The following is a 21,769-nucleotide window of genomic DNA, read 5'->3' as shown; positions in this document are numbered from 1 at the left end:
AGTGGATCAAAGACCTCAACATGAATCCAGTTACTCTGAACCTGATAGAAAAGAAAGTAAGAAGTAGTCTTGAATGCATTGGCACCGGAGATCACTTCCTAAATATAACACCAGTAGCACAGACACTGAGAACAACAATTAATAAATGGGACCTCTTGAAACTGTGAAGATTTGTAGGGCAAAGGACATGGTCAATAAGTCAAAATGACAGCCTACAGAATGGAAAAATATCTTCACCAGCCCCACATCTGACAGAGGCCTGATATCCAGAACATATAAAGAACTCAAGAAATTAGACATCAAAATACTCAACAGTCCAATGGGGGGAAAAAAAACGGGCTACATATCTAAACAGAGAATTCTCAACAGGAGAAATTCAAATGGCTGAAAGACATTTAAGAAATTGCTTAACATTCTTAGTCATCAGGGAAATGAAAATCAAAGCAACTCTGAGATATCATGTTACATCTGTCAGAATGGTTAAGATAAAAAAACACTGATGACAGCTTATGTTGGAGAGGATATGGAGCAAGGGGAACTCTCCTCCACTGTTGGTGGGAATGCAGACTTGTATAGACACTTTGGAAATCAATATGGAGCTTATTTAGAAAATTGGGAATCAACCTCCCTCAAGACCCAGCTATACCACTCTTGGGCATATACCCAAGGAATGCTCAATCATACCACAAGGACACAGGCTCAACTATGTTCATAGCAGCATTATTTGTAATAACCAAAACCTGGAAACAACATAGATGCCCTTCAACTGAAGAACGGATAAATAAAATGTGGTACATATACACTCATCAGAGAAAAACAATGACATCATGAAGTTTGCAGGCAAAGGGGTGGAACTAGAAAAAAATCATCCTGAGTGAGGCAACCCAGACTCAGAAAGACAAACATGGTGTGTACTCACTCATAAGTGGATACTAGATGTAAACCAAAGGATAACCAGACTGCAACTCACAAGTCCAAGATGGCTTCCTAGTACAGAGGACCCTAAGAAAGACATAGGGATCACCCAAAGACAGAGAAATGGATGAGATCTACACGAGCAAAATGGGGATTGGGGGTAATGGAGGACAAGAGTTGGGGGAAAGAGAGCTTAGGGCAGAGGAAGGTCCCAGCTGGATAAGGAGCAGAGTGGGAGAAGGGCAAGGGAGTTACCACGATGAATGAAGACCCCCACGGGAATAGGAAAAAGCAAAGTGCTAGAGAGGTCCCCAGAAATCCACAAAGATACCTCCACAATAGACTACTAGCAATGGTCGAGAGAAAGTCCAAACTGACCTACTCTGGCGATAGGATGGCCGAACACCCTAACTGTCATGATAGAACTCTTATCCAGTGTCTGATGGAAGCACATGCAGAGATCCACCGCCAAGCCCCAGGGGGAGCTCTGGGAGTCCAATTGGCCGATAGAGGACGGATTGTATAAGCAAGAGATATTGAGACCATGATTGGAAAAAGCACAGGGACAAATAGCCAAACTAGTGGAAATGCATGAACTGTGAACCAATGGCTGAGGAGCCCCCATGGATAAGTGAAACAGTTGATTAGCTTGAACTGTTTGGGAGGCCCCCATGCATTGGAGCCAGGACCTGTCCTTAGTGCATGAGCTGGCTTTTTGGAGCTTGGGGCCTATGCTGGGACACTTTGCTCAACCTTGGTGTAGGGAGGAGAGGACTTGACCTGCCTTGGCTGTGTCTACCAGGCTGGGCTGACTCCCCAGGGAAGACCTTGCCTTGGAGGAGGTAGAAATGGAGGGTTGATGGTGGGGGGAGGGTTGGGGAGGAAGGCTGGGGGTATGGAGGAGGGAGGTCGGGGAATCCGTGGCTGATATGTGAAATTAAATTAACTATAAAATAAAAATATTAAAAAAAGAAATATGGGTTAAGAAATAAATTAAAAAAATATTTAGAAAATAAATGACAGAAAAATATCATGAGAAAATGTAAATAATAATAATAATAATAACAAAAATTCAACTTAAAATGCACTAGGGAACTGTCATTTAAATGAAAGTAAGGTTTAGACACCAGAATAACCATCATTCACCTAAGTAAGCAACATGGAAGCATGTGTACTAAGGACCCATGTTGTTATTTGATTCCAATCTTGGTGTCTCCTCTGAGGAAAAAGATCATCTTTGAAATTGTTTGGCACCAAAATTGCCAGTGAGAAACACAGCTTTTACATCAAAAGAAATAAAGGAAATTTAATTTTGATCCAATTATGAGTGACCATAGCTAAGGAACACAAATTCTAGCTATCATAAATAATATATCCAAAGGTGGAAACAGAACCAAAATAAATTCATAAATTAAAGATTATTTCAAATAGAAATATCAGTCATATGGCATACAGCAGGATAAGAACCTCTGCTATAGTTTTACATATAGTTTTATAGTTTATTAATAATATTAATAGCTTTGGGGTCTGTGGATCCTAGTGGCACTTAAGTTGATACATTCATTAATATATATCATTCCTTTAACTTTCAGGACCTCACTTAACAGTTCATCTTATCCATGAAATATTTGAAAATGTTCCTCAACTGAACAAAAACTTTTGAGCAATCATAAAGGATGCTGTTGAATCATTTAACTATATTTGTCACAAATATTGGCATATTTCATTTAATTGTACTCTCTCAAGGGTAGCTCATGGTAGTTTGAACAGACTTCAGTGAATGGCTACACATCTAAAAATAAATGAGTGGTGGGATGAGAAGTTCTTTTGAGAGCTGGGCCTCTTTCTATGCCTGCCTTCCATAAGAATGGGGCCATGTTCAGCCCCAGAGTCAAGACTGTGAAGCCCAATGGCAAGAATCTAGACAAGTATGAGTTGGGCATTTTTCAGACACTGTTCAATCTGGAGATGAACTCTGATCTCTAGGAGTAGCTGCAGTAACTCAACATCACCAGGGCTAAGGATATTGAAATTGGTGGTGGTCTGAAAGATATCATAGTTTGTGTACCAGATCCTCAGTAGAATGAACTCTTTCCAGAAATTGCAAGACCGGATAGATCATGAAGTGGAGGAACAGTTTACTGGGATGCACAGTCTTCATTGCTCAGAAGAGTGTTGTGCCTAAGCCAACTCAATAGGAAAAATAAGCAAATCACTACAGGTGCCACACCCTGACTGAGATGAATGATGCCATCATTGAAAACTTGATTTTCTCACATGAAATTGTCAGTAAGAGGATCCTATAAAACTAGGGGGCTTATCAAGATTCATTTAAACAAAGCACAGCAGAACAAAGGAGCACAAGGTTGAAACATTTTCTGGTGTGCATAAAAAGCTAATAGGCCCCATCACAAGAGGAAGCCCATGCCTGACACTGCCTGGATAGCCAGGAACCAGATGCTGAATAGCCCAGAAACCTAGGATATAACCAAACATGGTGGGGAAAAAAAAGTCAATGGAATGAGTCCTAATGATATTCTGCTATACTTATAAATCAGTGCTTAGCCCACACATCACAGAGGGGCTTCATCCATCAATTCATGAGAGTAGATGTGGAGACCCACAGCCAAACATTAGGCACATCTCAGGGAACACTGCATAAGAGAAGGAGGAAGGATTGTAGGATCCAGGGGACTCAAGGAATAATGACAACATAGCTCATAGAATCAACTAAGGAAGATTCATAGGTGCTCACAGAGCCTGAAGTGACAGTCACAGAGCCCGTTCGGGTCTAAGCTACATCTTCTGCATATATGTTATGGTTGTGTATCTTGGTGTTCTTATGGAACTCCCAACAGTGGGAGTAAGGGGATGTCTCTAACTCATCTGTCTTCCCTTGGGATACTTATCCTACTACAGGGTGGCCTCATTCATCCTTGATATGAGGGTTTGTGGCTAGTCTTATTTTAAGTTATTGTATAGTGTTCAGTAGATACCCCCAGGAGGCCTGCTCTTTTCTGAAGGAAAACAGAGGAGGAGTGAATCTGGGGGATAGAGGAGGTGTTGGGGGGAATGGGAGTAGTGGAGGAAGGGGAAACTACAGTCAGGATGTAACATATGAGAGAAGAATAAATTTAAAAATAGTTTAAGAAAAAAGTGATAAAGAAGTAGCTTAAGAGCAAGGATGTTAATTTTGAATTCCTAGAGTTTCATTTGTAAATAAATTACTAAGTAGGATGTCATATGTTTTAAAAAAATAGAGAAAACAAGTTGGACTTGGTGGGTTTTCAAAAAGAAAGAGAAGAGAACAAAGAGTTGTGTTCATAAGGTAATGTGTAGATTGGAAAGGAATTGGGCCAGGGGTTAATAAGGTCAAAGCACACGTTGGTAGGTTCTTCATTTAACCTTAATTTGCTTCCAAATCTCTCACCTACAAAAACTATTAATTGGATTAATGTTCCTTTTTCTTAACTTTTTACAACAGAGAAACATTTCTGAATGAGTTTCTGTGGGATCATTCGAAAAATAACAAAATGTGTTTTTTCTTTGAAAAAATCTGAAAAATATTTCTTTCCTGAAGGTAGGTATGTACTAATGTGGAGGGAGGGTGTATCTGTTATAATGAACTCTTGACAGTTGATCAATCCCTGGCTCCACAACTTTTTGACACTTGAAAGAAGTTCTCTGATCTCCAGAAGCACACCTTCTACTCACTCCTCCAAACACACACACACACACACACACACACACACACACACACACACACACCACTAACTCGATCAATAGATAAATAAATATAATGATAATAGTTTTCAGAGAGCTAGAATAGAGTGAGTGTGAGAAAAACAGAGGCAAAATGAAGAAAAAGACTCCTGGCATAGAACAAGAAAATATATTTTTATGTCCTGTACATTCTGATGTTTCTTGAAATGCATTGTTGTTTGCACTGTTTATTTGTTACTATTTTCTCATAAGGGGGAACTATCTTTAGTGTCTCTAATAGTCCATCCCATCTTTTCCTTCAAATTATTTTTCTGAAATTAAATTTTTATATACGTTTATTTAAAAATAGGTGAATGTAAGATATGTCTGTTCAATTAAGTAAATGAGATATGTCAGTTCTACTAAACATAAGAACCACATGCCTCATGACATGTAGATACCTGTGCAGTTGAATGAATTGTTCGCCCTGAATACCAGATTATTTGATGCTAACATTTTCTAAAATAAGCTATACAGGGTTGATAATATTCTTGCTTCATCTACAAAAGTATGATTCTACTCACAGATATATTATGTGCCTTTCAGTAAAAAAGCACCAACATGTGCAACATGAAATGAGACATTGATGTCTTTACTGCAGAGGGACAAAGCGTGATGCACTGCAAACATGCAAGGAATTAAGGCTATCTTTTCAAACTGACTCTGACTGACAGCAAATCCATAAAGCTGATATTTTTGTGTCAGGGTTTTAGCTCCATGACCTTTAAATTCCAACATTAGCAGGTCAATAAATTCTACTAATGACCTCAACAAAAAATCACTTATTGTCCTTATTATGCTTACAAGAGAACTGCCACAGTTAGCTGCAAAGCCAGCCTTGGCGAGTGGAAGCATTTTCACTTGTGTTAAGAAGAGTTGCTTTCAAAACTCATGAAAAGAATTGAGCCAAGGAAACTTACAATTCTATACAAGTCTGTGAATCTAGAATATTGCCTATCCTAAGAAAATGATATTTTATTACATTTTTCAAAATCTACAAGCTGGCCATGGATGTAAATGCCACTTTTACATACTGAAATCAGCAAGATAGAAAATGCTGTCATGAACTAAAAGCATGATACAGTTGTTAAACTTAAGTGCTTTTTTTTTAACCCTAGGCTCTAAGGATCAAGTCAGAACTCTGCCAGCTCTCAGAAGTACATTGGGAAGTGAATTAGATAAGATTTGCATGTTTACATTGAAAACACAGTAATAATGCTACCATAGACAGTGGTGCTGCTTCCCTGGATTTACTCCCTCCCACTTTAAAGCATTCTAATGAATTCCTGTGTGTTCTGGAAAACTCTCAGATTAGTGGGATGTATGCAAATGTGTTTATCATAGTCTAGTTTAAACAGCCATTTCCCGTTCTCATTTCCTCATTCTTCTCTGCTCCAGCTTCAGGAAAGAGGGCATGTATTCAAACTCAGAGATAATGCTGTTCAGAATGGACATGGGGAACATCTCAAAGGAGAAAGGAATGTGTATGAGAGTGAGTGTTTCACACTTTCTCATTGATAGTGACTGTTAATCTTGGAAACAATCAGTGCCAGCTTGAGTGGCCATATTGCTTTATCTTGTTACTGTATCCATCAGAGCTAATCAAAATCATTTTTTTAAAGAATTCATGAGTTTGTTTTTTAATTTCCTTTCTGATTTTAGAATACTAGAAAGACTTTTTATCTTTCCCCTAACAATTTGCTAAAACAAATAGAAATTTTGTAATGTGTTTATAAAATATTACATGTATCTGATATCAGATCAAGGCAAAACTAGTATCATTCACTCACAAATTCAAGGACAAATAAGATAGATGACCTGGAAGTTTCTAAATGTGTCTAAGTCATAAATAAATTAATATGTTCATGTGAACTTTATTTCAGAGAGACTACTGTAAGTCTTCTTAAACAGGAAATATCATTAGAGCTATAATAATAATATTTCTGTTTTGCATAAGAATACATAGTACATTTTTTGAAAAATATAGATAAAATTTGGACATTAAACCATTCTATTTTACTGACGTAAGTCAAATACCATTGAAAATATTCTTTATTGTAATTGTAAGTCTTTAAATATAAACATTCATAATTAATTTATATCACATTTTTTACTTTCTTTCAAATTATTTGATGTCTAGAATATCAATCATTTTCTTAAGAAAATGGAAATACTTTGGTATCATCCTGCAAAAATTCAAGCTACATTGATATGTTTCAGGAAAAATGGTATCCTGTAGTTTATTTCTGTGAATAAAATCATATATTAAGAAATAACTTGTTTTAATCTTTTGTTCTTATTGTTTCTTGCATGATCTCACAATATAGCACTCACTGGCCTGAAAGTCACAAAGTAGATGAGACTGTCCTCTAATTCAGACATCTGCCACTGGCCTCCCCAGGAATGGGATTATATCCATACCATACATATCCACCTAGCCATTGAGTCATAGCCTCAATGATATCATATGTTTATCAGTAGAATCTTGTACAAGTTTGTCTTAGTTAGAGTTTCGGTTGTTGTGATAAAATCCCACAACCAAAAATAACTTGGGAAGAATGGGTTTATCACAACTTACCTGTCCTGATCACAGTCCAACATGAAGTGAAGTCAAGGCAGGAACTCAAAGATGGAAGCTGGGTGTGGAACTCATGGTAAAGTCCAGGGAGGAGATTGTCTTACTGAACTTGTAGCTTGCTCAGACTGCTTCTTCAAATAACCCAGGACCACCAGGTACCATACGTTTGCCACTCTCTAACACATGAATCATTAGTTAAGACAATACCCTACAGTTATGTCAGTCTAATGCAAGTGTTTTCTTAATTAGATTTCCTCTTCCCAAATATGTGTAGGTTTGTGTCACATTGACAAAAATCAACCAAGCAAAGTTTAATGATCAGTGAACAAAAGATTGTATTTGCCACATTTTGATTATTTTTTTATGAAAATGTGTCAAAACTTACATGCTAACTTGGGGGAAAATGACTAATAAGAGATGTAATGTCACAAAAGACTCATCCTCACAAATTGATTAACAAATACTTCAGTAGAAAGGAGTTTTGGGAGAGGGACGGCTCTTTGTTAATAGTCTGTGAAACAGTGCCTCTTTCCTAAAAGCAGCCAAGACACAATTTTGTAAGTGCTTAACAAATACAAGCATGGTAATGCCTGGAACTTGAATTTCCTCTCCTCCAGATCTTTGATCAATAGAATTCTGTTCTCATGAGTTACCCAGTGAATAATATTCTATGTCAAGAAGCCAAAATTAAAATAATATGTTTACAATAGAGGTTGCATTATGAAACTTGAGTTTTCATATAACTCTAAAAGACAATTGAAAATCTGTAGAAACCATTTGAAGTAAACGGGAGAATGCATTTTCTAATTTTTTTGGAAATAAAATGTCAACAATTACAATTTCTGATGGAATATACTTTGATAGCATAAATTGGCTAAGTGGAATCAAATATTCTTGAAGCCAATACTTTCAATTAGTGTTTTTATTTGAGTATGCCACACTTAAAATGCTACAATATATTCATAGTGTCTCAAATTATACCTAACAATATTAAAGTATGGAGGGATTTCTTAAACTATTTTTCCTAATTAAAAGGAAACATGTCATATTATTTAGTGTCTCTCAGGTTTTGTTTTAAAATTTAAGTCATTTATAGAGTTAGAATATATTAAGAAATTAGCTTCAACCACGAATCTACCCCTCATAGTACTATGTTTTAATAATTATTGAGAACACTGTACAGTCAATATTGATGTTGCCCACATTAGTCAATTACTAAAATATAGTGTATATTTAATAGCTTGAAATGTGTTTGAGATTACATTTATTCTCTGCCTCTGTTTCTTAAATTATTATATGAGATGGTGTGCTAAAAACATGTTATGTGTCATTATTTGAGCCTATTATTTTATTTTAGACAATTACAAATTAATTAAATATGAATTATAAATAATTATTTTTTACTTCTTAATAACTAAAACTAAAAATTTTTAATTTTGAGAAATCAATATGAAGGTAACATGACAGAAACAATTACTCATCTATTAACATCTAGATAATGTCCAAAACATCTCCACAACTGATTTGCCATCAATGTCTTCTTGATGTAGTCTGACTGAATATAAAGAGAGAAGAATTAAAATGAATGAAGGAAGGGGTGAACTATCTGTGTTTAATCTCCAGTTTCATCAGAAATTGATTAACTAGCTGACTTTAGGTGCAAAAGAATTAATTTTCCTCAGTCTCCAGTAAAATTAACAACACTATGGCCATCTCCATAAATATTCATTAAACAGTCAGGAACAATATGAAATTCAAATTAAAATTGGAAAAGAGATTAAGTAGAAGTAGTCATCTTAAAAAAGAATCATACTACATTTGAGATGGAATCATTTGAGCAATAGAAAAATATGGAAATACATTCTGTGTTACATTTAATTATTATTAATTCCAACACTGCATGCTGGCAGCTATTTTAGGCTCATTACAGGAACTAAAATGGGCTAGAACGTTAATACAAACCTATTCTCATTGGAATAATGTAAATTTGTTCCAAAGTTAAAATATGTTTAAAAATAAATTTTAGATTTCAGTTAGTTACTTAGGTTTTAAATTATAAGTACATACTGCACATAAGTTGCTGATAGTATGTTTATCATAATATGGTTAACACAAACAAAAAGAAATATCTTCTTAGTGGTAAGGTAATTTACAAATATAAAATATGTACCCTCTCTGTGGTTTTGTAAAACAAAATGATGAAATTCTGTGTTTAATATATTTAAATTAAGTTTCTTGATAAGCAGGGCCTATGATTTAGTGAGAGAGTTAAGTATGAAGAAAGCATGCAGTCTTCTAGAGAAATACAGGGAATGTTACTTATTTTCTATCCACCAGCAAGAAAGCAAGCAATTTTTCATTCAATTGTTTTTGCTTAAGGATGATTATATATATATGTGTGTGTGTGTGTGTGTGTGTGTGTGTGTGTGTGTTTTAAGGCAGATTTCATTAAGTGATAAAATATTTTTGTGACAGCTGTAGCTTTTAAAATAGTTGATAGTTAAAATGTAAAATATTAATATATATTCAAATTTTACTATTTAGTTTTGTCACAGGATATCATTTTTCAAATGTGCAAATTTTATGGTGTTTATGTAACAAGAAAGATGTCTCTCTGTTTGTATACAACATAAATACATGTGAAACATTATGAAATATTAAACATTGTAAAATACATTTTAACCTTTATAAAAACGTAAATTAGACTCTGTTCAAAGGCATGATCAAAGTTAGGTTATGTAGTTTGGAAATGAAACTTTAATGCATATTATTTTAGTGATATCCAATGCATTTTGAATCTTTTCAAAATGTTTTCATGTCTGTTATCTTAATTCTTAAGTTGAATATATTTTTGAAGCACATTTGGATTATGATTACAGAAGGTAGGAAGATAAAATCCTTAAATGACTGCTTTTAAACATGAGGCAAAACTAAGGATGGTGTTTCCTACTTGGAAAGCCAGTACTTCAGAGTGTGAGCAGGAAGACTGTTTCAACACTGAGAAAATCCTGGCAACACTGTGAGTTCAAGTACAACTTAAGGTACAGTGATACTTTATCAAAATAGCACAATAAACAAATCCATAGTAATGTGGAATCTGACCAGAAATGATGATCAAAATAATCCAATTAACCCACACCATAAGAAAAAACAAACAAACAAGAAATCCAGGCCCACCTCTATTTTCCAGGTAGATACATGGGGAAGAGAACAAATACAAAAACTCTTTAATGATTCTGAAAGCATGTGTTCTATCACCAGTGAAGTATGAGTTTTAAGGAGGAAACCTACAGGTTAATTTTTCTCCAAACAATATAATAAAAGCTTAAAGCTTCACTACACACTCTCCCCTCAATTTCAAATTTTCTTACTCTTGATGTTTATTGAGTAAAAAATCTTTATACGCTTTGATTTTGAAGAAACTCCCAAGGTAATGTGGAGTAAGACAGGCTCATAGTGTTGAGGAAATTGGCTCATACCAATTGTCAAGGCATTTACATAATGTACTTCTTTTGAGCCAACCTGGAGTCTGCCTGAGGCCTAGCAACAGATCAACCCCCACATTTGTTATTACCAAGAAATATGGACGCTACTGCCTCCTGTAGGATCTTCATGTAGTTAATGGTCTATTGATCGCTACAGAGTTCCTGATCAGTGTTAGAGTTCCTGATTTGTGCCAAGCCAATGAGGAGTGACCCCACAATGCCACCAGATTGCAACACAGACCAGGTGCTGGAAGGAGGATATATAAGGCCTTCCCCATTATTAAATAAATGAGTTGGTTATTTGCCTTCAACTAACTCCCATTGTCTGTGCCATTCACACCACACCTTCTCACCCTCCTCCCCCAAGGGAGCTATTAGGATCCTGTAACATCTGGCTTTTGAACATGGGACTTCTGTTACTTTTTCTCTCTTTATTCAAGGTGCTTGACAGTGGCCCTCAGAGGGTGTATTTTGGTAAGAAGGCCCTCAGTGCTGTGTTTTTTCAGTTCCTTTGGCAGGTTAGCATTGGGACCCCCAATCTTTCCTTCTTTTGTGTTGTCTGTCAGGTTTGCCCATCCAGTTAGGAAGGCATTTTTTTCTTTTTGGTTCTCCCATCATTCCACATAAGAATTGTCACCCCAGGAGGTAGAACCAAGGCTCAGCTCCCGAATACCATATCTCTTCTAGAGACATTGTGTGGGTATATGGGCATGACCTAAAAAATCATGGAAGTCCCCCACTAAGCACAAGACCTGGGGAATATGTCCATACTGTACACCAGGCACAGATTGGCTTGAATGCCTATTTTCAACAGGTCTCAGACCTGGTCCTCAAGGCCTTCAGAGCCTGTACTTCCGGGGACCCTTCAACTTACTTTTGCAATCTTATCCAACAGCCTGGAGAGCTCTTCACTGACTTCCTGGTCCGTGTCAATGAGGCAGTAGAGTGCAGAGTAGATGTCGACCCCACTAGAGAAATGCTGATTTAGTAACTGACTTGGGAGGTACTCAATGCCCAAACCTATAATATGGTTGCAGCTGTGTGGAATGAGGACATACATAAATGGTGCAGGCCACCAGAGATCTTGACCCCAGCACTGGTCTCATCACCACTCTTACTGACTCTCTGGATGTCCTCCTTGCTGACAGGCAGTATGCTAATGACACCCCCAAGTGTCTGAAGGTAGATAGAACTTGCTGGGGAAGTGACAAACCAGGCCATTTGCAGTGTGACTGCTCTTGGCCAAAACCTAAGACCTGATGCCCCAGATGCAATACAGGATTTCATTGGGCAAAGGATTGCATGTCATAGCCTGCTGAAATACCAGCCCCTTTAAACTCCGAATGAGGGGCTCCTCAGACCCACCTGTAAGAGGTGGCTCTGGTAATCCAAAAAATCTACTGGACAATGCCCACAGGTATGTCCCCTTTCCTTTAAATTGGAAATGAAAAAAATTGTACTCACTCTCAGAATTCCAACAATTATGTGGTATGCTTAATCAGCTTAAACCTTTCTTACACATTCCTGGCCAAGAGATGAGACACCTATTTTCATTGTTGAAGGGCCTCAACTGTCCTTCCACTAAAGTTAGGCTTACCCAAGAAGCTAAAGAGATGTTACAAAAGATTTTGTCCATTCTAGCCACCTCCAGCCTGCAATGCCATGATCCCCAAAGACCCTTATTAGCAATTGTCCTCTGGACACTCAGGGGATTCTTGGGAGCATTATGGCAATCTAGTCCCCTTCAAGCACATTCTGACCTACACAAGGTCACCTCTAAGTTTGTCCAGTGCTTCCAACTTAGCCTTAAGGCATGGATGCTGGCATGGATAACATATGGACAAGAGCCAGATAAGCTTGTCTTCCTCTTTTCTTTAAAGAATAATACCCAGTCCCTCTGGGCAGATTCTATCTTGTTCCAGGAAATGGTTGCAGGATTCACAGGAACTATTGACAATCATTTGCCAAAACAACAAGATCTTAACAGAACTCCCCATATTTCCAATACAGATACAGCCCCATGCAGCCCCCTCCTCCACTACCATCCCTCACACCACTCTGGCCTTTTCAGATTCCACTAAAAACATAAATGTTGTTCTTATTTAATGCCATGGCTCCAAGTTTTACATGTGTTATCCCTAACCTTGGTTATGTTCAACTGGGTGAGTTACTGGCCCTCCTCAAAGTTCCCGTGGAGTGCCAGACCCAGTCCATTAATAGTTTTTCTGATAGCCAATACACTGTAAGGCAGTTTATATACTGGCCTCTTCTTGAGTTGAAGACTCACTGACCCCCATTACCAGCATCATATTGTTCATACAAGATGTCCTAAATCAGAGGTACCTGTTCCATAATAGATCTCATCCCAAATTACTCAGAATATTGGCTCTAGGAAATGAGGTCACAGACACCATTATATTAACAGCCAGTGTGGATCTCCAAGGGCAAGCCAGGGCTCTCCACCAGCAATTCCATCTGTCTCCACAGAATTTGCATAGACTTTTTTTTAGAATTACCAGTTTCCCAATATAAACATTTGTCCCAGGGAATGTTCCACTTGTGCTTCTTTGCCCCTGTATGTGGTGATATTTTACTTGTGCAACCCAATAAAGTTTATCTAAGGATCAGAGGAAAAAGTCAGCCACTATGTTAAACAGGGAAATCAGGCAATAGTAGCACATGCCTTTAATCCTCCAATAATTGAAGAGGTAGGGATCTGTCTGGATCTCTGTGAGTTCAAGGCCACACTGGGAACAGAGCCAGGCATGGTGGCACATGCCTTAAATTCCAACACTAGTTAACCATAAAAGTTTGGAGGTCTGTACAGACAGACAGGAAGTGACAGAGCTGGGTAGGAAGAGAAAGTGATGTAGCTGGATGGAGAGAGGAAATGAATTATCAAAACAGGAAGTGGGTATACAGGAAGTAGGTCTCTGAAGAATGAGGTGTCGGTGAGGTGAGGTTAGCTTGTGGCTTTTCTTATTCCTCAGGATCTCTCAGGTTTTCACCCCTATATCTGGCTCCATGTTTTTGATTTAATAAGACCATTTAACAATTTGTCTATACCCTTAGGACTGCTTCAATATGCAGGGGTTAATCCCTAGGGGTTGTTGCCTAATGTCATCTAGCAGATGGATGTCATGCATCTTGCCCCCTTTGGCAATCTTAAATATGTTCGTGTGATAATAGATACCTGTTTCTCCTTTGTTTATGCCCTCGCCCTTTCTGGGGAGAAGGCTGCCAATGCTGTCAAGGCCCTTAAGTCAGCTATGGTAGTTATGGGGGTACCTTGGGCTCTTAAGACTGACAATGATTCTGCCTATGCCTCTCAACAATTCAGTGACTTTCTTGGGTCTTGAAAGATTTCCAGCTACTGGCATTCCCTAAAATCTACAGGGACAAGCCATTGTGGAGAGGACCAACAGAGCTCTTAAGGAGCTGTTGACAAGGACTATCTTGCCAGAGGCTAGGAGATATCCTCATGTGGCCTTAACAGAGGTCCTTTTCCATATGAACTTTTATCAGTTTTGATGACAAGTGGCTCAGCCCAGCCTACAAACACTGGGCATCTCTGCCAAGGAACACACCCCTGCCCCTGGTGAGATGGCAAGATCCTATCTCCCTCCAATAGCAGCTGCCAGCCCTCATGCTAACTCATGGAAGAGGGTATGCTTGTATTTTTCCTCGGAGTGCCACTATGCCAATGTGAGTCCCAGCAAGAGATGTGCACTTGGCCACAGATCAGTCTGCTTCCACCAAGGAGAAAATTACCCAGGATGAGTAATGCATGTACTCCCCTTTCTTGCTCTCTTTGCCCCTCTAAAGACTGAAGACTTGTGGAGCCTTGCTTTTCCTCATATTGTATGACACCTTTTGAGATGAGGAATGTTAATTTAGCAGGCCAGGAGCTAGCTAAATATATTAAGGGTCCATGGTGAGCTATGTTTCCTTACTATCCATTACAACTAACACATGAAAAATTCCAATTAAATCAGACAAGAACAGAGGTTACAGCCTTTAGCTATTTATTTTTTTGAAAAGTCTGGCATGATATAAAAAGACTGTTTGATCCCTCCTGGATTTTCACTTTTACTTTGATTGGTGGGGTAGTGCTTTTAATCTTTCTCCTTTTTTAGCATCTCCATAGCACATCTAGCAACAATGGGCAACCACTAAGATAATTCTACAGGTGTTAATGGCTCTTAGACATCCAACTCACAGCCCTCCACAAGAGGTTATACATGCCTGGTTTTCTGAAATTCAAAAGGTTACTGCCTGACTCTCTCCACCCAGGGTGACGCCACAAGAATGGATGCTCTTGGAAGGCTGATAGTCAATGATGGAATAGCTTGTTTGGCAAGCCAACCTAATATAGGCACAGTCCAGTTGCTGATTCCCCCTGAAGCAGGGTTAACAAGGTAGGAGCAAATAACTCCAACACCTGCTGAGTGCCCATATAATGAAATAAAAAAGTGGATATGTAGTAGGACATGCCCATAGGGTTGAGGAAATTGGCTCAGATCAGTTGCTAAGACATACACATAACATACTTCCTTATGAGCCAAACTGGAGTTTGCCATGCAATGCCACCAAATTGTGCCACAGACTGGGTGCTTGGAGGAGGGTATATAAGGCTTTCTCTGTTATTAAATAAATTAGTTTATTATTTGCCTTCAACTGACTCCCAGTGTCTGTGCCGTTTATGTCATGCCTTCTCACCCCCTCCCCCAATGAAACCATTAGTATTGATCAACATTAATGCAATTTTCTTAAGAAAAATTCATGGTGAAATGTGGAAAATACTGTTTTTTACATCTTCATTTCCCATATGTCCAAGATGCTAACCCAGCGTGAATGGAATGTAACATGTATAGTCCTACTTCCAAAACAGACCACATATAGTATAGAATATGAAGGAACTTGCAAATTCCTATTTAGGTATTCCTGGGTAAATGTATCTTCTGGCATGAGCTCTTGTTGTCATGGAAATTATTATAATTATAATTTAAATTTAATTTTTATAATAAGGCACACTTATTATGCTGCTGAGCTGGTACAATTTTCATTTAAAATAATTTCAACCAGAGTTAGATTAAACAGTTACATTATTGAACATGCTGATTTGCAAGACATTTAAAATTTGTACACTTGCTTTCAGTCATACACATTTACAAAGCATGTTGTATTGGATGTTGGAATTTGAAGATACTGCAAGAATGTCGATATTGATAGTCTTTTTACTTTTGATTATGCTGTCACTTCTAAAAGGTTTTCAATGAAAGCTACAATTAGGAAGCAATAGCCTCATGACAGTGAATATAATTTTGATGCCATAAAATTCATAGAAGTTAAACCCTGGAGAAGAAAAGAAAAGGTAGCATGTCTTCTCACTTTCAGTTATTTGAACTCTATCTTCCAAAGCCATATATGCCCCAGGATAGCTGTGGATACAGCCAAAATGAACATCACATAGTAAACTTTCTTAAGTTATAATGAGATCTCTTTGGGAATTTTTTATAAGCAGATTACACAGTTCCTTAATATGGAACTTATGGATAACTATTGAATTGCAGAGTAAAAATGATGAACTCCCTTTTATGTGCATAGTATGGATTTGCAAGTATGGATTTGCAAATGCCTCTAAACTCTAAAAAATATGGCATTGCTTTATAAGAAGCTACTTTGTGTAATTACAATACTTTTTCATTTTACACATTGCAACCTGCAATTTAAGATTGACTAATTCCATTTTGAGACTATTGAATTCTTATGCATTAATGATATTTCACACATAACGTAATATATTGATAAATACAGCAATTTTTTAATAATTGGTAAAGAAACTCAAAATATATTAAATGAAATACTAAAAGTAGCTAATAATTGTATTATCAATACATATAAAAGGTGAATTTTCTGTAAATTAAAATCTAGATTCAGAAAGTCCAGATACCAGAAGGGATCAATTGAATTGTCAAGAATAAAGAGGAGTGACATACTCAAACTCTAGAAAGAGAATACGAATTTTCTGTGTTTGGGGAGCAGATATTTCAAAATACAATGAAATGCAAGTGAATGAAGGAGATAATATACAGAGGATCCTGAGAAGCAGAGGCAAAGGTCAAAAGAGATCCACAATAACTCCTGAAGTTGCCATATCAATAGGATTTTATCTTTTAAAGTCACCACACATCCTCTGATAGAAGGGGAGAACAGCAGACAGCCATTTGCCAATCCCTTAATGAGTGAATCATATTGTTAGCACACCACAAATATCGTCAGATGAAGTGTCAGCAGCTTTCCTCTGTGTTCCCACAACGTGTCATAAACTCAACACAAACTGTACAAGCTTCATAAAATGTCAGGGAAATTAAAGCACCCATTGTTATCAGAAAAGACAAGATGCATATTGTACTATAAAAATAACAGTAACAAAATGTAATAAAAGAAATTCAAGGCAAGTATTTTGTACATATTTGATATCTAATTTAATGTCTTATTTTGGTTGTTATGGATAGATGTTAGCATCTAAGAGTGTGTGGAATTTTTCAATCAAGAAACAACAGTGTCTATTCAGATCCTCTGACAAAATAAAATAAAATTGAACTGGGTGTCATATACTCTAGGATGTTCTTCATCTCCCTGTGTAGGCAGGGGTGACCATGAACTTCTGACCCTCATGCCTCTGCTTTCCTAGTGTAGAGTATAGGCAGTGTATTTTCTTTATACTGTACCTGGATATAGCCGAGGTTTCCTGTGAGCTAAACAAAGATCCTACCAACTGATAAACATCTCCTGAATCATTTACAATTTTGTTTAGTTAGATTATTTGTCTTTGAAATAGAATTTCTTTACTTAAGCATTTGAAATATATAACCCTTATTAATAATGTTGTTTTTAAATGATATTCTCACAATACGTAGGCTTTTTGTTTTGAAGATCCTTTCAGGTGTTGAACAAAAACTTTCATTTTATTGTATGTCCACTTTGTTTTTCCTATATATTCTGGGTGTCATATCAGAGAATATATATATATATATATATATATATATATATATATATATATATATATATACAAAGCTTTTGAGCTTTATGACTTCAGGTCTTAAACATCTTAAGATACAATCCATTTTGTGTTGAATTTTATGAATAAAATAAAGATCAACTAGGTATGTCAGTATAACTTGTCATCAGGGATATGGACATCAAATGACAGTCAGATTATAATTTTGTACCTATTGAAATGTATTTTATCAAAAAAAAGTCAAAAGATATCAAGTGTTGGCCAGAAAGAAATGGAAAGAGAATTTTTTATACATCATTTGTAGAGATGTTAGTCATATCTTTTGGGAAGTAGTTTATATAAAGTAAGATTCCATTAAGTTCTGTAGTTCTGTCTGGGTCCATTTAAAAAGGAAAGAAAATAGTCAAGTAAAATAGATATGTTTATTGTAATGATCAGCTGAACAAATATCTGCAAGGTCAAGAAATGGAACTAGCCTTCGTGCAAATAGTAAATTGACAAAGAACCTTTTTCCTGTTATTTAGACTAAACATAGAAAGAAAACCTATTATAAGCTGGAGAACATTCAATTTTTTTAGTTGAAGAATTCAAGAGCAAATGTATACAAAAAAAGTGTGAATCTGTATTCCGGGCATGTAACAGCCTTTGCACACATGAATTCACAGCAACCATCCTTACCTATACAAGATCTTTATACAGTCATGGGAGTAAAAATTATAGCATGTATGAGAAAAGTGCTCCAGAGGCATCATGCCTAACTAAGGGCTAATGGCTATTCATGGCTACTAAGGGAAGGATAGACACTTTTTGTTGGAAATGTAACTATGGGTATACTGATGCCTTACAGTTGGTGGCTCCACACTCACTTGTAAGAGGGCAATGCTGATTAGACTTCTAAGTGAATTATAACTTTTAAAAAGATTCAAAGTTGGGAGAAAAACTTGTCAATGAGGGCAGAGGAATTTGAGGGATAAAACACAGTGGATGGAAACTGTCAAAATCAATTGAATACAATATGGAATTTTCAAGAAATAAGTGATATTTTTAGAAGATATGGTTGATTTTTAACATAAAAATGCTCATTTAACATAGCATTGTGATGTTCCAGATAATGGTCCATTTATTGACCCCAGTGATTTATTCTTGTAGTGAGGAAGTACATCATGGTGGGATCTAATTTTGATCCAAACTGGTCACTTTGTGACTTAGTTTCCTTTATTATTTCTGTAATAAAATATCCTGCAAAGAGCCATTTAAAGAAGAAAGGATTATTTGTCCCACATTTCCAGGCTACAGTCCATCACTAAGTAGAAATCAAAGAGGCAGGAACTTCAAATAAATGGTCACAAAACATATATTGTCAAGAACTGAGAACAATATATTAATGCATCCATGCCAATATTTGGCTTATTTTTACCATTATTCTATAGTTAAGATGGATAATAGTTAGGTCTCCCCATCTCAATTAATGAAATCAGAATGATCTATACAGACTGTCCATAGACTAGCAACATTTATCCTTACTGAGTAATAATAGATTGTGTCAAGCTGACAATTACAGCCATTTACCAATATCATGTAAAAAAAACAAAGCTAGGGAGGGAAAAGTGAATAGAAACTTCCAAGCCCTTTGAAAGTTATGCTTTCATGCCTATGTAGTAGTAACCAATTCAAGAGGTTAAAACATTGCCTTTGGGGGTAACCCTGAAGGCAAAGCTTTTAACACAGAGGCCTTGGCCACTCAGTGTCTGAACTATAATAAACCTCGAGGACATCATATTAAGAAAAAAAAGATATAAAGAAAAATATTACACGATCTGTGCAACCAAGGTGTTGGACTCACACAAATAGAAGTTAGCTGTTTTACCAGAGTAAAAGGATTTAAAAAAATGTATTTATACTAGTTAAAGAGACCAATATGTTATAAAAGTTTTATATTAATAATACGTGGCATGGTGAATATAGGTAAAATAATAAACTATATACTTCAATGTTCTATATAAGTAGATCTTAAGTAGTTGTCTCACAAAGTCTTAGTCTATTGTTTTATTGCTGTGAAAAGATGCCATGACTATGACTAATTTTATAAAAGAATACATTTAATCAGGGTTTGCTTCCAGTTTCAGAGGTTTAGTCCATTGTCACTATGGCAGGAAGCATGGCATCACGCAGGCAGATACGATGCTGGAGAAGTAGCTTGAGAGTTCTACATCTGGAACTCAGGGAAGCAGGAAAACAGAGGAGAGAGACACCGGCGTGGCTTGGGTTTCTGCAACCTCAAACACACTCTCAGTGGCACATTTCCTCCAAGAAGGCCATATTTTCCAGAACAACAGTTCCTAATCCTAAACGCTAATCCTTGACTCAACATTTAAATATATGAGTCTATGGGGGCAATTCTTATTCAAACCACCCTATTCTACTCGCTGGCCCCCATAGGCTTGTGTCTAAATAATAATGCAAATACGTATTCATTACAAATTTAAAAGACCCCTATAGCTTGCTACAATCTCAACACTGTTTAATAGTCCAAATCTCATAGTCTCTTCTGAGCCTGAAGTCAGTCTCTTAACTGTAGCCTCCCACAAAATCAAAATACAAAAGCAGATCACATACTCCCAACATACAGTGGCACAGGTACCACTCCAAAAGAGAGGAAATATTGGACCTAAGCAAGATGTAAAATCAGCAGGGCAAATCCCAAACTTTGCATTTCCATGTCTGATGTTAAAGCACTCTTCAGATCTCCAACCCCTTTCAACTTTGTTGATTTCAATATACTTCTATCTCTTGGGCTGGTTCTACTATCTGTTAGCCGCTCTTTTCAGCAGATATCCAATGACTTTGGCATCTCCAACATCTTGGGGTCTCCAAGGTAACCCAGTCTTCTTCACAGCTTCTCACAGTGGCCTCTTTGGGCATCTATGCAGTACACCGCTGACACATGCCTGGCCTCAGCAACTTTCTTTTTATCACAGAGAGAGAGATTACATAACCCCTTTCTTTTATCCTTGACTCTAAAGCTAGAGCCATGTGGCTAAACAGCCAAGTTCTGCTACTTGCTGGTGATGGAACATGACCCCCTTGTTCAATTCCATATTCATTAGCTTCCTGTTTTTGATGGTTTCCTTCACTGCCTAATCTTGTCTGTCCAGAAATTCAATCTGTAGGGCAGGCTAGCCTCAACTCAGAGATCTATCTGCCTCTACCTCTAGAGTGCTGTGAGTAAAAGTTTCTACCACCATACCACTATTTAACCTTTTCTTTAATTCCTTTTTATAGGTTGAAAGCTTAGCTGGGTGGGATCTTGCCCTAAGTTCACCCTTCCCATTATTCCATTTAACATCATAATTTTTTTAATGTGTTTATCTCCTTGAACACAGTACTTAGCTCCATAATACTTCTTGGTGTAGTGAGTCTTTTCCACCAGCCAGCTCCCCAAATAATAGCATGGAGAATTCTTACTAATTATGAAAGCTTGGCCTTAGCTTATGCCTGTTTCTAAATAGCTCTTATAACTTAAACTAACCCGTTTCTATAAATCAGTATGGTGCTACATGGCTTGTGACATTTATCTCTCCTCCTGCATGTCTGGATGGTGACTCTCCTTTTCTTCTTCCCAGAGCTATCTCTGTCCAGAAGTCCCATCTATACCTCTTGTCTAGCTATTGGCTTTTTATATTTTATTAAAATAATCTCAGTGAAATGTCTTTACACAGTGTATTCAAATATCTTGCAACATCCTGGTGTTCCTTTTCTCCTCAAATTGTATATTTTCTAACTTTCCTTGCTCATCTTGCTCCTTTTCCATATAAATCTTCATAAGAATGAACACTAATAACTACCAGACAGCTTCAATACTAGGCTGTTTTAAAATTTCTTCTCCCAATGAAATTAGTACAAAACTCTTCAATTTAGCCTCAGGTAGACATTTTGGATAAGGTGAAAAGCATCCACATTCTTTGCCAAAATGTCACAAGAATGATTTCTAGGCCATGAAATAGT

General features: G+C 36.9%; 1 pseudogene; it reads left to right on the top strand.

The window, feature by feature from the left end:
* Window positions 1-2,790: 2,790 nt before the first annotated feature.
* LOC131925770 (small ribosomal subunit protein eS7-like) lies at window positions 2,791-4,134 on the top strand (annotated as a pseudogene).
* Window positions 4,135-21,769: the final 17,635 nt, after the last annotated feature.

The sequence above is a fragment of the Peromyscus eremicus genome, chromosome 15 (assembly GCF_949786415.1).
Source record: "Peromyscus eremicus chromosome 15, PerEre_H2_v1, whole genome shotgun sequence".
Taxonomy (NCBI): Eukaryota; Metazoa; Chordata; class Mammalia; order Rodentia; family Cricetidae; genus Peromyscus; species Peromyscus eremicus.
The sequence above is the reverse complement of the archived record's forward strand: the minus strand, read 5'-3'. Positions and strand labels throughout refer to the sequence as shown.